Raw genomic sequence first — 13,106 nt, 5'->3', positions numbered from 1 at the left:
CTGGCTAATTATTTTGTATTTTTAGTAGAGTCAGTGTTTCGCCATGTTGGTCAGGCTGGTCTCGAACTCCCGACCTCAGATGATCCACCTGCCTTGGCTTCCCAAAGTGCTGGGATTAGAGGCATGAGCCACCGCGCCCAGTCCCCATTTTCTTTTCTACATGTCTGCCTTTGGGGGAATCTTTTTGTTTTCATGTATCTTAAAAAGATAATAAGGACAGGCCAGGTGTGGCGGCTTCTACCTGTAGTCCCAGCTCCTTGGGGGGCCAAGGCAGGAGGATCACTTGAGTGCAGGAGTTCAGGCTGCAGTGAGCCATGATCATGCCACTGCACTCCAGCCTAGGTGACAGAGTGAGACCCTGTCTGTGAAAATGAATAAAAACTAAAATTAAAAAAGTAATCAGTATAGCTGGGCGTAGTGGCTCATGCTTGTAATCTCAGCACTTTGGGAGGCTGAGGAGTGGGGAATCACTTGAGTCCAGGAATTCAAGACCAGCAGCTTGGGCAACATAGCAAGAATCCATCTAAAAAAAAAAAAAAAAAAAAAAAAAAAAAGGAAGAAAGAAAGAAAAAGGAGAAACAGTGGAGAAATTTGAAGAGTCAATGGGCCAGGCATGGTGGTTCACGCCTGTAATCCCAACACTTTGGGAGGCCAAGGCAGGCAGGGATCACGAGGTCAGGAGATCGAGACCATCCTGGCTAACATGGTGAAACCCCATCTCTACTAAAAATACAAAAAATTAGTCGGGTATGGTGGCACGCTTCTGTAGTCCCAGCTACTCTGGAGGCTGAGACAGGAGAATTGCTTGAACCTGGGAGGCAGAGGTTGCAGTGAGCTGAGATCACGCCACTGCACTCCAGCCTGGGTGACAGAGAGAGACTCCATCTCAAAAGAATAATAATAATAAATAAATAGACAAAGATTCAAGGAAACCAAAAGTTGCTTCTTCAAAAAGATAAAGAAAATTGACAAACCTTTAGCAATACTGACAAAGGAAAAAAAAGGTGCAAATAACTAAAATTAGAAATGAAAATAGAGGCATTACTACTGACCTTACAGAAATTTAAAGGATTATAAGAGAATGCTATGAACAATTATTCACCAACAAATCAGATAATCTATCTAGATGAACAAATTTCTAGAAATACATAAAACTAACTCAAGAAGAAATAGAAAATCTCAACAGATCTGTAATAAGAACTAGAATTAGTAATCAAAAACCTCCAAACAAGAAAAGGTCATGACTGAATGATTTCAGTGATGAAGTCTACCAATAAGTTAAGTACACATTCTTTTCAAATGCTTCCAACAAATAAAGAGGAAGGAACATTCCTTCCTTCCTTCCCTCCCTCCCTCCTTCCCTCCCTCCTTCTTTCCTTCCTTCCTTCCTCTCCTCCTCCTCCTTCTTCTCTTCTCTTCTCTTTTCTCTTCTCTCTCCTTCTCCTTCTTCTCTTCTCTTCTCTTTTCTCTTCTCTCTCCTTCTCCTTCTTCTTCTCCTCCTTCTTCTTCTTCTCCCCTTCCCTTCCCTTCCCTTCCCTTCCCGTCCCGTCCCGTGCCGTCCCGTCCTGTCCCGTCTTGTCCCATCCCTTTCCTTTTTGACAGGGTCTCAGTCTGCTGCCCAGGCTGGAGTGCAGTGGTGTGAATGATTTACTGCAGCCTTGACCTTCTGGGCTCAAGCAATCCTCCTGCCTCCCATGTAGCTGGGACTACAGGCACACACCACCACATCCAGCTAATTTCTTGATTTTTTTGTAGAGACAGGGTCTCACTTTGTTGCCCAGGCTAGTCTTGAATTCCTGGACTCAAGTTGTCCTCCTGCCTCAGCCTCCCAAAATGTTGGGATTACAGGAGTAAGCCACTCCACCTGGTCTCTCTCTCTCTCTCTGTCTCTCTCCTTTTCTTGGATACAGGGCTTTTCTCTGTTGCACAAGCTGGAGTGCAGTGGCCTGGTCATAGCTCATTGCAGCTGCCTGTGTCTCCTGGGCTCAAGGAATCCACGCACCTCAGCCTCCTGAGTAGCTGAAACTACTGGTGTGTGCTATCATGCCCAGCTTTTTTCTTTTTCTTTCTTTCTTTTTTTTTTTTGAGACGGGGTTTCACTCTTGTTGCCTAGGCTGGAGTGCAATGGCGTGATCTCGGCTCACCACAACCTCCGCCTCCCGGGTTCAAGTGATTCTCCTGCCTCAGCCTCCCTAGTAGGTGGGATTACAGGCATGTGCCACCATGCCCGGCTAGTTTTTTATTTTTAGTAGAGACGGGGTCTCTCCATGTTGGTCAGGCTGGTCTCCAACTCCTGACCTCAGGTGATCCGCCTGCCTCAGCCTCCCAAAGTGCTGGGATTACAGGTGTGAGCCACTATGCCCGGCCAATATTTTTTAAAGTTTTAATTTGAGATGGGGTCATGCTGTGTTGCCCAGACTGGAAGAGGGATTTTTTTTTTTTCTTTTTTGAGACAGGGTCTCATTGTCACTGAAGCTGGAATGCTGTGGTGTGATCAGAGTTCACTGCAGCCTCAACCTTCCAGGGTCAATCCATCCTCCCACCTCAGCCTGCAAAGTAGCTGGGACTATAGGCACATACCACCAAGCCTGGCTAATTGTTGTATTTTTTGGTAGACACAGGGTTTTTCCATGTTGCCCAGGCTGGTTTGGAACTCTTGGACTCAAGTGATCTGCCTGACTCAGCCTCCCAAAGTGCTGTGACTACAAGTGTGAACCATCATGCTCAGGAAGAGGAGAAAATTCTTTCTTTCTTTTCTTTTTCTTTTTTTTTTTTTTGAGACGGAGTCTCGCTCTGTCACCCAGGCTGGAGTGCAGTGGTGTAATCTCGGCTCACTGCAAGCTCTGCCTCCTGGGTTCACACCATTCTCCTGCCTTAGCCTCCCGAGTAGTTGGGACTACAGGCACCCGCCACCACGTCTGGCTAATTTTTTTGTATTTTTAGTAGAGACGGGGTTTCACCATGTTAGACAGGATGGTCTCGATCTCCTGACCTCGTGATCTGCCTGCCTTGGCCTCCCAAATGCTGGGATTACAGACGTGAGCCAGTGAGCCACTGTGCTGGGCCTTTTGTTTTGAGACAGAATTTTGCCCTTGTTGCCCAGGCTGGAGTGCAATGGCACAATCTTGGCTCGCTCCAACCTCTGCCTCCGGGGTTCAAGTGATTCTCCTGCCTCAGCCTCTCGAGTAGCTGGGATTACAGGCAAATCACCACATCTGGCTTATTTTTTTTGTATTTTAAGTAGAGACAGGGTTTCTCCATGTTGGTCAGCTTGGTCTCGAATTCCCAACCTCAGGTGATCTGCCTGCCTCAGCCTCCCAAAGTGTTGGGATCACAGGCGTGAGCCACTGTGCTGGCTAATTTTTTTATTGTTGTTGTTATGTAGACGAGAGGTTTTTATATTGCCCAGGTTGGCCTCAAACTTCTAGCCTCGCCTCCTTATGCACCAGGACAACAGGCCTGAGCCACCATGGCTCCCAAGAATATTTCTTAATAATTTCTTTTACACTCTATGGGGCCAGCATTCCAGACACTGATACCACAAGAAGAGAAAACTACAGACCAATATTCCTTATGAATATAGATGCAAAAATCCTCAACAAAATGTTAACAAACCAAATCCAGCAGCACATTAAATGGATTGGATCCCATGGCCTGCTGAAATTTATTCCCCTAGTGAACCCTGCCTCCTAGTGGTCATGCCTTGCGTAGTCTCCACCCATGCTGAATAATACTGGCTCATGTGACCAACAGGACATTGCAGAAATGATGGCATGTGACCCCTGAGGCTAGGTCATAAAAGGTACTATGGCTCCCTCTGCTCCTTCTCTTGGAATATTGACTCTTGGAGAGCCAGCTCCCAAGTGATCCTCCTGCCTCAGCCGCCCAAGTAGCAGGGGAAGAGGGAGGAGACAGGTCCACATTATGCCAGAGCAGGTTGTGCAGGTCCCCTGGTGAAAGCTGACACAGGGACAAATGTCCAGGGTTTGGGTGTCATATCCTGTGCTCTTTATTTGGGGTTAAACCCAGTGGCCCAGAGCTGCCTGATGACACCTCCCTGAAAGCAGAAGAGGCTCAGGACTGGCAGCCGTGGGTGTGCATATATTCCAAAAATTCCTCCAGTTGGTCCTGCAATTCTTTCTTGCTGGCATCTCCATCTGCTGGCCAAAGGATGAGGAACGTCTCCTTGCCCAGAACATAGCTGTAACTGTGGGTTACAAGAAGCAAGAAGGTGAGGAGAGCCTGGTGCCCCTGGGGATATGGGGACCTCCCTGCCCTGTCTGACAGCCTGCCAGAGCCTTAGCCTGTAGTGTCCACACCCAAGGGCCCTCTCTGATCTTCCAGCCTCTTAGTCCAAATCAGTGGGAATTAGTAAATACTTCCCTGGCCGGGTGCGGTGGCTCACGCCTGTAACCCCGTGATTTTGGGAGGCCGAGGTGGGTGGATCACTTGAGGCCAGGAGTTTAAGACCAGCTTGGCCAACATGATGAAACCCTGTCTCTACTAAAAATACAAAAATTAGCCCAGTGTGGTGGCACACGCCTGTAGTCCCAGCTACTACTTGGGAGGCTGAGGCAGGAGAATTGCTTGGAATCTCCAGCAAAAATTGTGGAACTGAGGGCTGGGTTGAGGGTAGGCAAGAAGGCCCAGGCCTGAGTCCCCAGGACAGGTGGAACCCCTCACGCACTCAGATTTGATTCTCCACAGGTCTGATGTCTGGCCCATGATGAGGTACGATTCCTGTTCTTGCAACCCCAGGGAGTCATGGCAAGTGGCGTGGGAGACAAATTTCTTCATGGCCAGGGGTGTGGCAGGGTCCGTACCTGGAGAAAACCCAGTGTGTGCACATACACAGGTCTGACCCTCCCACACAATGGGACCCCCAGGGTGGGCCCCCAGGGTGACCCCACACTGGGATTCCTTCTTTGTCACCTGGGACATACCACTCTTAATGATGTCTTCGAGCTGCGTGTTGTAATAGACGTAAGGGTTGGAGGCAGAGACCTCCACAGATTCCAGCTTTGTCTTGTACACTGGGGAAGGGGAGGGTGTCGTGTTGGCATTCGGCCTGCAGGTGGGATCTGCCTGTCCCCTGTGGCTCCCCACACTCACCAAAATCCACGCCTGCCTCACATGCTGTTGTCTGGAGCTCCTCCTGCCTCAATTGGCCACTGGGCTTCTGCAGGGATGGGCACTGTCCTGCAGGGTCAGGAGGGCGGCTGCTCTGGCGGTGCTGGGACAGGGGACTTCCTCCCAATCACCCCCCACCCTTCCTCCCTTCAGCCCCCAGGCCTGGGTCTCCGGATCTGGCCCTTCTGGTCTGTGGGGCTCTCTCTCTGTCTCTCTCTCTCTCTCTTTTTCTTTTCTTTTTCCTTCCTCTTTCCTTTCTTTTTCTTCTCTCTCTCTCTTATTATTATTATATTTTTAAGAGTTGGGGTCTCTCACTATGTTGCCCAGGCTGGTCTCAAACTCCTGGGCTGAAGCAGTCCTCTCACCTCGGCCTCCCAAAGTGTTGGGACAACAGGTGTGAGCCATCATACCTGGCCTATTTATTTATTTATTTATTTTTTGAGACAGAGTCTCGCGCTGTTGCCCTGGCTGGAATGCAATGTGATCTCAGCTCACTGCAACCTCCACCTCCCAGGTTCAAGCAATTCTTATGCCTCAGTCTCCTGAGTAGCTGGGACTACAGGCATGCACCACCACGCTCAGCTAATTTTTGTATTTTCAGTAGAGATGGAGTTTCACCATGTTGGCCAGGCTGGTCTCAAACTCCTGACCTCAAGTGATCCACCCACCTTGGCCCCCAAAATGCTGGGATTACAGGTGTAAGCCACTGAGCCTGGCTTTTTAAATTTATTTTTGAGACAAGGTCTTGTTGTAGCACCTTGGCTGGAGTGCAGTGGCACAAGCATAGCTCACTACAGTCTCCAACTCCTGGGCTCAAGTGATCCTTCCGCCTCAGCCGCCCAAGTGTTTGGGACTATGGGTACTTACCACCACTCCTGGCTAATTTTTAAAAAATTTTTTTTGGTAGAGATGGGGTCTCACTGTGTTGCCCAGGCTTGTCTGGAACTTCTGGCCTCAAGCCATCCTCCTGCCTTGGCCTCCCAAAGTGCTGGGATTACAGGCATGAGCCACCATGCCCAGTGTCTGTCTCTCTTTTTGGTCACTTTCTTGTCTATTTCTCCCATCTTCGTCTCTTTGTGTCTTTCTCTCTGTCTCCGTGTCATTTGATCTTTGGCAGTGCGAGTATGTGTGTGTGACAAGCTTTGTCTCTCTGTGCCTTCTTTCTGTCTCTCTTTGCCTCTGCCTCTGTCTCTTTCTCTTTCTGTCTAAACTCAGGCCAGACTACAGCCAGGAGGAGGCTTGAAGGGCTCCTGGATCCGCCCCCTACAACCTGGCAGCCCCAGCCTGGCGGCATGGGGCTCACCCTCGGCACATCTCACCCTCTGCACATCTGCAGATGTCTTTGTGGCAGATCTTTCTCAGGGAAGATTGCTCTGTGGGCAGGTTGTAGAAAGTGCTGCACCTCCGGGCTGTGGATGGAGGGTGCAGGAGTTGGGGGAGGGCGTTGTCTTGGGCCAGTGTTCCTGGGGGTTCGTTGCCTACCTGGCCTAGTCCTGAGAAGTCTTCACCCACTCCGGGCCCTGGCCTGCCTTCCCCATCCTCCAAAGTCCAGGCTCCCTCCTGCCCCTCCTTGTCCCTGGGCTGCGCCCTCCAGGTCCTCCCAGACCTTCCCCTCTTCCTGGCCCTGCCCCCTACAAACCTCACTTTGAAGGGCCCTGGCCAGCCACCTCTGTCAACAGGCCACGCCCACTCAAAAGAGCCTGCCCCTTCCCCACCCATTCCCAGCAGGCCACGCCCAGTCCCCCTTCAACTTTGCCCCATCTCCTTCCTGTCCCTGCCAACCTAGGTCAATCCAATAAGACCTCGCCCCTTATGTCTAGCCAGGCCCAGCCCCCTTTTTGCAATGCCTGGTCTCTCCTCGCCTGGCACCTGGCCCTGTCCTTTGCAGGCCTCATCCCCATGCACAGGGGCCCCTCCTTACAAGGCTCGTAGTAGTCGTAGATGGTGACCAGGGCGGCCTGCAGGAACTCCGCCTGCAGCATCCTGTGAACCCGAAAGCCCAGCACCGTGTTCTTCTCATGGGAGAGCTGGAGAGAACAGAGTCCTGTCTGAGCTGGCCAGGGCCACTGACTGGGGCACTGACCTTGTGGCACTGACCACAAGGCCTTGGCTATTGGCATTGGCCATGACCACGGACCATGTGGCCTTGACCACAGGGATCGCAACTGGAGGAGCTGACCTGAGAGGGCCTGGCTCTCTGCAAAACCCACCCAGGGGACCGACCTTGGGTTCTCCAGCCCCCAGGGTGCCCACACACCTCTGGCGGAGGGCACCCGGCCCCTCTCACCTTTTCCAGGTAGAGGACAACAGTGCTGTCACTGGTACTTGTCTTGGTTTCGTACTGAAAGGCGTACCTCTCCACATCACTCGCGAGCTGGGGTAGAGGGTGGAGACTGGAGGGTGGCTGACAGTCTCGAAGGTCCGTAGCCCTAGAGCTCCAGCCTTTGTCCAATCAACCCCATGCTAGGGGAAACTGAGGCCCAAGCAGGGAAAAGTTTGGTTTTGGCCATGCAGAGAAGTAACGATGGGGCATTAACCCAGAAGCCTTGCTTTGAGTAGACACTGCCCTGCACCCATGTGGGAAGTATGGGAAGGTTGCTCAGGAAGCAGGTAGGTGGGGTCTGCATTACCTGTTTGAGGTCATCCTGGTTGGGGTAGAAGCCCGTGAGCAGGGAGACCTCCATGATAGTCATTGTGGCCTCTCGATTGTTCTGGAAGCTGGAAGTTCACAGCCCCAGTCTTTCCCCACTATCCTCCCGCCTCTCTCTCCATGCTCCCCACTGCTGTTGTCTCTGGCTTGGACCAGCGCAGTAGCCTCCTCCCAGGTCTCCCCATGTCCCCTTTGCCACTCACAACACAGAGCTTTAGCAAGCAGAAATCTGACTACCTCGCCTCGTTGCTTCAATTACCAAATGCCTTGCCTCAATCCTGACACCCTTCCACTTCACCTCCTCCCACCTCAGCCTCCGTTTCATCACTGTTAGCCTTGTTCCCTGTCCTGCCACCAGACCTTTGCACATGCTGTTCACTCAGCCTGGAATCTTCGTTTCTGCCTCTTCATCCTGAAACACCCCTCATGTTTTCCATCTCAGCGGATACATCACTCCATCTGGGAAACCTTCCCCAACCTACACCCCACACACCAGATCATTTTTTTTTTTTTTAGACAGGGTCACCCAGGCTGGAGTGCAGTGGCTCAATCATGGCTCACTGTAGCCTCAGCTTCCTGGGCTCAAGCGATCCTCCTGTCTTAGCCTCCCAAGTAGCTGGAACTACAAGTGTGTGCCACTATGCCTGGCTAATTTTTTTTTTTTTTGTATTTTTTTGTAGTGACAGGATCTAACTATGTTCCTTATGCTGGTCTTGAACTCCTGACCTCAAGTGATCCACCTGCTTTGGACTCCCAGTGTTGGGATTACAGGCGTGAGCTGCCATGTCCAGCCTAAGGCTGTCTTTTTTTTTTTTTTTGAGACAGAGTCTCATTTTGTTGTCCAGGCTGGAGTACAGTGGCGTGATCCTGGCTCACTGCAACTTCTGCCTCCTGGGTTCAAGCGATTCTCCTGACCTGCCTCAGTCTCCCGAGTAGTTGGGACCACAGGCTTGTGCTGTCATGCCTGTAGAGATGGGGTTTCAGCATGTTGGCCAGGCTGGTCTCCAACTTCTGACCTCAGATCATCTGCTGCACGGCTCAGTTCAGGCTGTGTCCTAATGTGCATCCCTGGAATCTGTTCTCTTTGGAGCATTTCCAAGGTTCCCTGTGCATGGAGCTCCCATGAGCCCCTTCTCACTGGCACCTCTGCACCTCTCTTTATTTTTCTTTGCCTTTTAAAATTGATGCATAATGGGCTGGGTGCAGTGGCTCATGCCTGTAATCCCAGCACTTTGGGAGGCCGAGGCGGGTGGACCACCTAAGGTCAGGAGTTCGAGCAGCCTGGCCAACATGGTGAAACCCCATCTCTACTAAAAAATACAAAAATTAGCTGAGCATGGAGGCAGGTGCCTGTAATCCCAGCTACTTGGGAGGCTGAGGCAGGAGAATCACTTGACCCCAGGAAGTGGAGCCTGCAATGAGCTGAGATTGTGCCACTGCACTCCAGCCTGGGTGACAGAGTGAGACTCCATCTCAAAAAAAAAAATTGATGCATAATGGATGTACATAGTTTCAAGGCACGTGTGATAATCTAATGCACTCATATAATGTGTAAAGATCAGATCAGTGTACCTCAGATATCCATCACCTTAAATATTTGTCTTTTCTTTATGCTTAAATCATTCTAATTCTTTTCTTCCAGCTATTTTGAAATATGCAATAGATTATTGTAAACTATAGTCATCCTATGAATCTATCAAACACTCGGTCTTATTTCCTCTATTGAACCATATGCTTGTACCCATTAATCAACTTCTTTTCATCCCTCCCTTTCTTTGTACACTTCCTATCCTCTGGCAACCACCAATCTAATCTCTATCTTCATCTGCAGCTACTCTTGTTTTACTCATTATAGTCTTCTTGTATCAGCCAGAATAAAATTTTAAAAATTCACAGCCAAGCCAAACGTAGTGGCTCATGCCTGTAATCCCAGCAGTGTGGGAGGCCAAGGGGGGAGGATTGCTTGAGCCCAGGAGTTCAAAACATGCCTGGGCAATTTAGCTAGACCCCATCTCTACCAAAAAAATTGAAAATTAAGTCAGGCATGGCAGTGCATGGCTAGTCCCAGCTACTCAGGAGGCTAAGGCAGGAGGATCGCTTGAGCCCAAGAATTCGAGTCTGCCGTGAACTATGTTTGTGCCACTGCACTCCAGCCTGGGCAACAGAGTGGGACCCTGTCTCTAAAAAACAAAAAACAACAACAACAAAAAAAAAAAAGAAAGAAAGAAAGAAAAAAAAAGTCACAATCACTCAAATCTCATTGCCTATAGGATCAAATATTATCGCCTATAGGATAAGTCCTAATTCTTGCCATGGCCTCCCAGCCCTCACTGCTGAGCTCTGCCAGCCTGCAAGCCTCCTAATAGCCTGCTTTATTTGCTGTTCTCCCTTCTGACCATTCCTGTGCCTGACTGGCTCTGGGTCTGCACTCTATGCTGTTCCCTATGTCAGAAACACTCTTCCTTGGCTAGGCGTGGTGGCTCATGCCTGTAATCCCAGCAATTTGGGAGGCTGAGGTGGGCAGGTCACATGAGGCTAGGATTTCGAGACCAGCCTGGCCACCATGGTGAAACCCCATCTCTACTAAAACTACAAAAATTAGCTGGGCTGGTGGTGCGTGCCTGTAATCCCAGCTACTGGGGAGGCTGATGCAGGAGAATCGCTTGAACCCAGGAGATGGAGGTTTCGGTGAGGCAAGATCACGTCACTGCACTCCAGCCTGGGTGACTGCGTGAGACTCTGTCTCAACAACAACAACAACAACAATAAAAAGAAACACTCTTCCCCTCCCTCTGCTTTCTTCATTTTGACAACTATTTATCCAGGGACATCCACTAAACAATGCATGAGCTTAGATGAGTTGATTTACTTCTTCTTTTCTTTTTTAGTAGAGATGGAGTCTCGCTATGTTGCCCAGGGTGTCATTTCTTTTCATTTATTTATTTATTGTTATTTTTATTTTGAGATGGAGTTTCACTATGTCACTCAGGTGCAATCTCAGGTAACTACAACCTCCTCCTTCTGGGTTTAAGTGAGTCTCCTGTCTCAGCCTCCCGAGTAGCTGGGATTACAGGCATGCACCACCATGCCCGAGTAATTTTTGTATTTTTAGTAGGATGGAGTTTCACTATGTTGACCAGGCTGGTCTCGAACTCCTGACCTCAGATGATCCACCCACCTCGGCCTCCCAAAGTGCTGGGATTACAGGCGTAAGCCATGGCATCTGACCCATTTTCTTCTAGATCTTATGGACTCTTCTAGATTCCATAAGAACAGGGACCATGGATCTTTCATAACATAACCCCAATGCCTAGGAGAGTCGCTGATACATAGTAGATGCTCAGGAAATGTTGATGGAATAGATGAATCAATACATTGACAGTATAGCCACATATCTTGAGGTATGTCTTGAGGAGGGAGATCAGCAGGGACATGATGCTTGGCCTCATCTCCAGTGCCATCTCTGCGTGGACTCTGGCCTGCCCCTCAGTGACATACCTTTGCTGACCGCTGTTGGTAGGCATTGCTGTGATCAATGTACCAATTCAAATTCAGGGCTGTCTTGGGGGCTCGATCTGGACGTGGAGATCCTGGATGCCCTTGAAGGGGACAGCTTCGCGGAAGAGGGTCAGAGCTTCAAGGGCCACCACCGTGGTCTGAGTGTTGGAATGGGGTGGGGAGGTGGGGGAACGTGGATCAGTACCACAGACAGCACTCGAGAAACCATCGGCCGGCGTGTCAGCACCACGGACAGCCCCCCTCCCCCCCAACCCCCCCACACACTCCCCCGTTGGGCTGGGCGAGTCAGCACCTCGGCTAGTGACTCTGGCCCTCACCTCCCGGGGGTCCCCATCACCTGGGTGGACCTGAAGCCTCCTCCCAGCTCCCGCTTCTCTAGTAGCCACTTGGCTATGGCGTGTGTCTCATTGTACCGGCCCAGCTCCAGCTTCTGCATGAGCCCATAGGCTGTGGCCTCAATGGTGTACAGGGAGCCCAGGTTCTGCTCATCCACTGGCCAGTGGGTTTTGTCTAGAAACAGGGACGCCCGCCTTGTCACCCAGAGCTGGGCCCACCCACCTTAACCTGCCCTCTCCTTGTGTCATCTGGCCCAGTTTTCTCATCTGCCATCTTATTGATCACCTACTTTATTTTTATTTTTTGTAGAGATGGGGGAGTGGGGGTTGGGGGGGTTCTCATTATGTTGTCGAAGCTGGTCTTGAGGCCGGGAGGCCTCAAGCCATTCTCTCACCTCGACCTCCTAAAGTGTTGGGATTACAGGCGTGAGCCACCATGCCCAGTCCTGATCACCTACTTTATGTGAAGCTCTTTGCTGAGGAAACGTGGACATCCAATTTTCAGAATGACCCTGGGAAACGGGACTCTATTTTCCGATGGGGAAACTGAGTTTCAAAAAAAAAGTTCCTGGCTGGGCGCAGTGGCTCACACCTGTAGTCTCAGAACTTTGGGAGGCCAAGGCAGGCGGATCACCTGAGGTCAGGAGTTTGAGACCAGCCTGGTCAACATGGTGAAACCCTGTCTCTACTAAAAATACAAAAAAATTTGCCAGATGTGGTGGTGGGTGCCTGTAATCCCAGCTACTCAGGAGACTGAGGCAGGAGAATCACTTGAACCTGGGAGGTGGAGGTTGCAGTGAGCTGAGATTGTGCCATTGCTGTCCAGCCTGGACGACAAAAAAAAAAAAAAAATTCCTTCAGGTCCCTCCAGTCCCACTGCAAGCAAATTTTCCTAGTTCCACTTTGCTTGACTTGCAGAATGGAGAAGATGGGACATGGACCCTTGGGGATGAGATAGCATCAGCCATGGGATTTTTTTTTTTAATTTTTATTTTTTTATTTTTTATTTTTTTTTTTGAGATGGAGTCCCACTCTGTTGCCCAAGCTGGAGTGCAGTGGCGCGATCTTGGCTCACTGCAAACTCCACCTCCCGTGTTCAAGTGATTTTCCTGCCTCAGCCTCCCGAGTAGCTGGGATTACAGGCATGTGCCACCACGACCGGCTGATTTTTTTTGTATGTTTAGTAGAGATGGGTTTTCGTCATGTTGAGCAGGCTTGTCTCAAACTCCTGACATCAAGTGATCTGCCCGCCTTGGCCTCCCAAAGTGCTGGGATTACAGGCATGAGCCACCGCGCCCGGCCCATGGGAAGGTTTTATAACCTTTCCATCCTTGACAACACCAAGCACTCTTTCCACTTCAGAGTGTTTGCCTATGCTGTTCCCTTTGCTTGAAATGTCCATGGCCTTTCATGAAGGTGTGCCTTAAAAAGGTTTTTTTTTTTTTTTTTTTGGCCGGGCATGGTGGCTCAAG

This window comes from Pan paniscus, chromosome 20 (assembly GCF_029289425.2).
Source record: "Pan paniscus chromosome 20, NHGRI_mPanPan1-v2.0_pri, whole genome shotgun sequence".
NCBI lineage: Eukaryota > Metazoa > Chordata > Mammalia > Primates > Hominidae > Pan > Pan paniscus.
The sequence above is the reverse complement of the archived record's forward strand: the minus strand, read 5'-3'. Positions refer to the sequence as shown.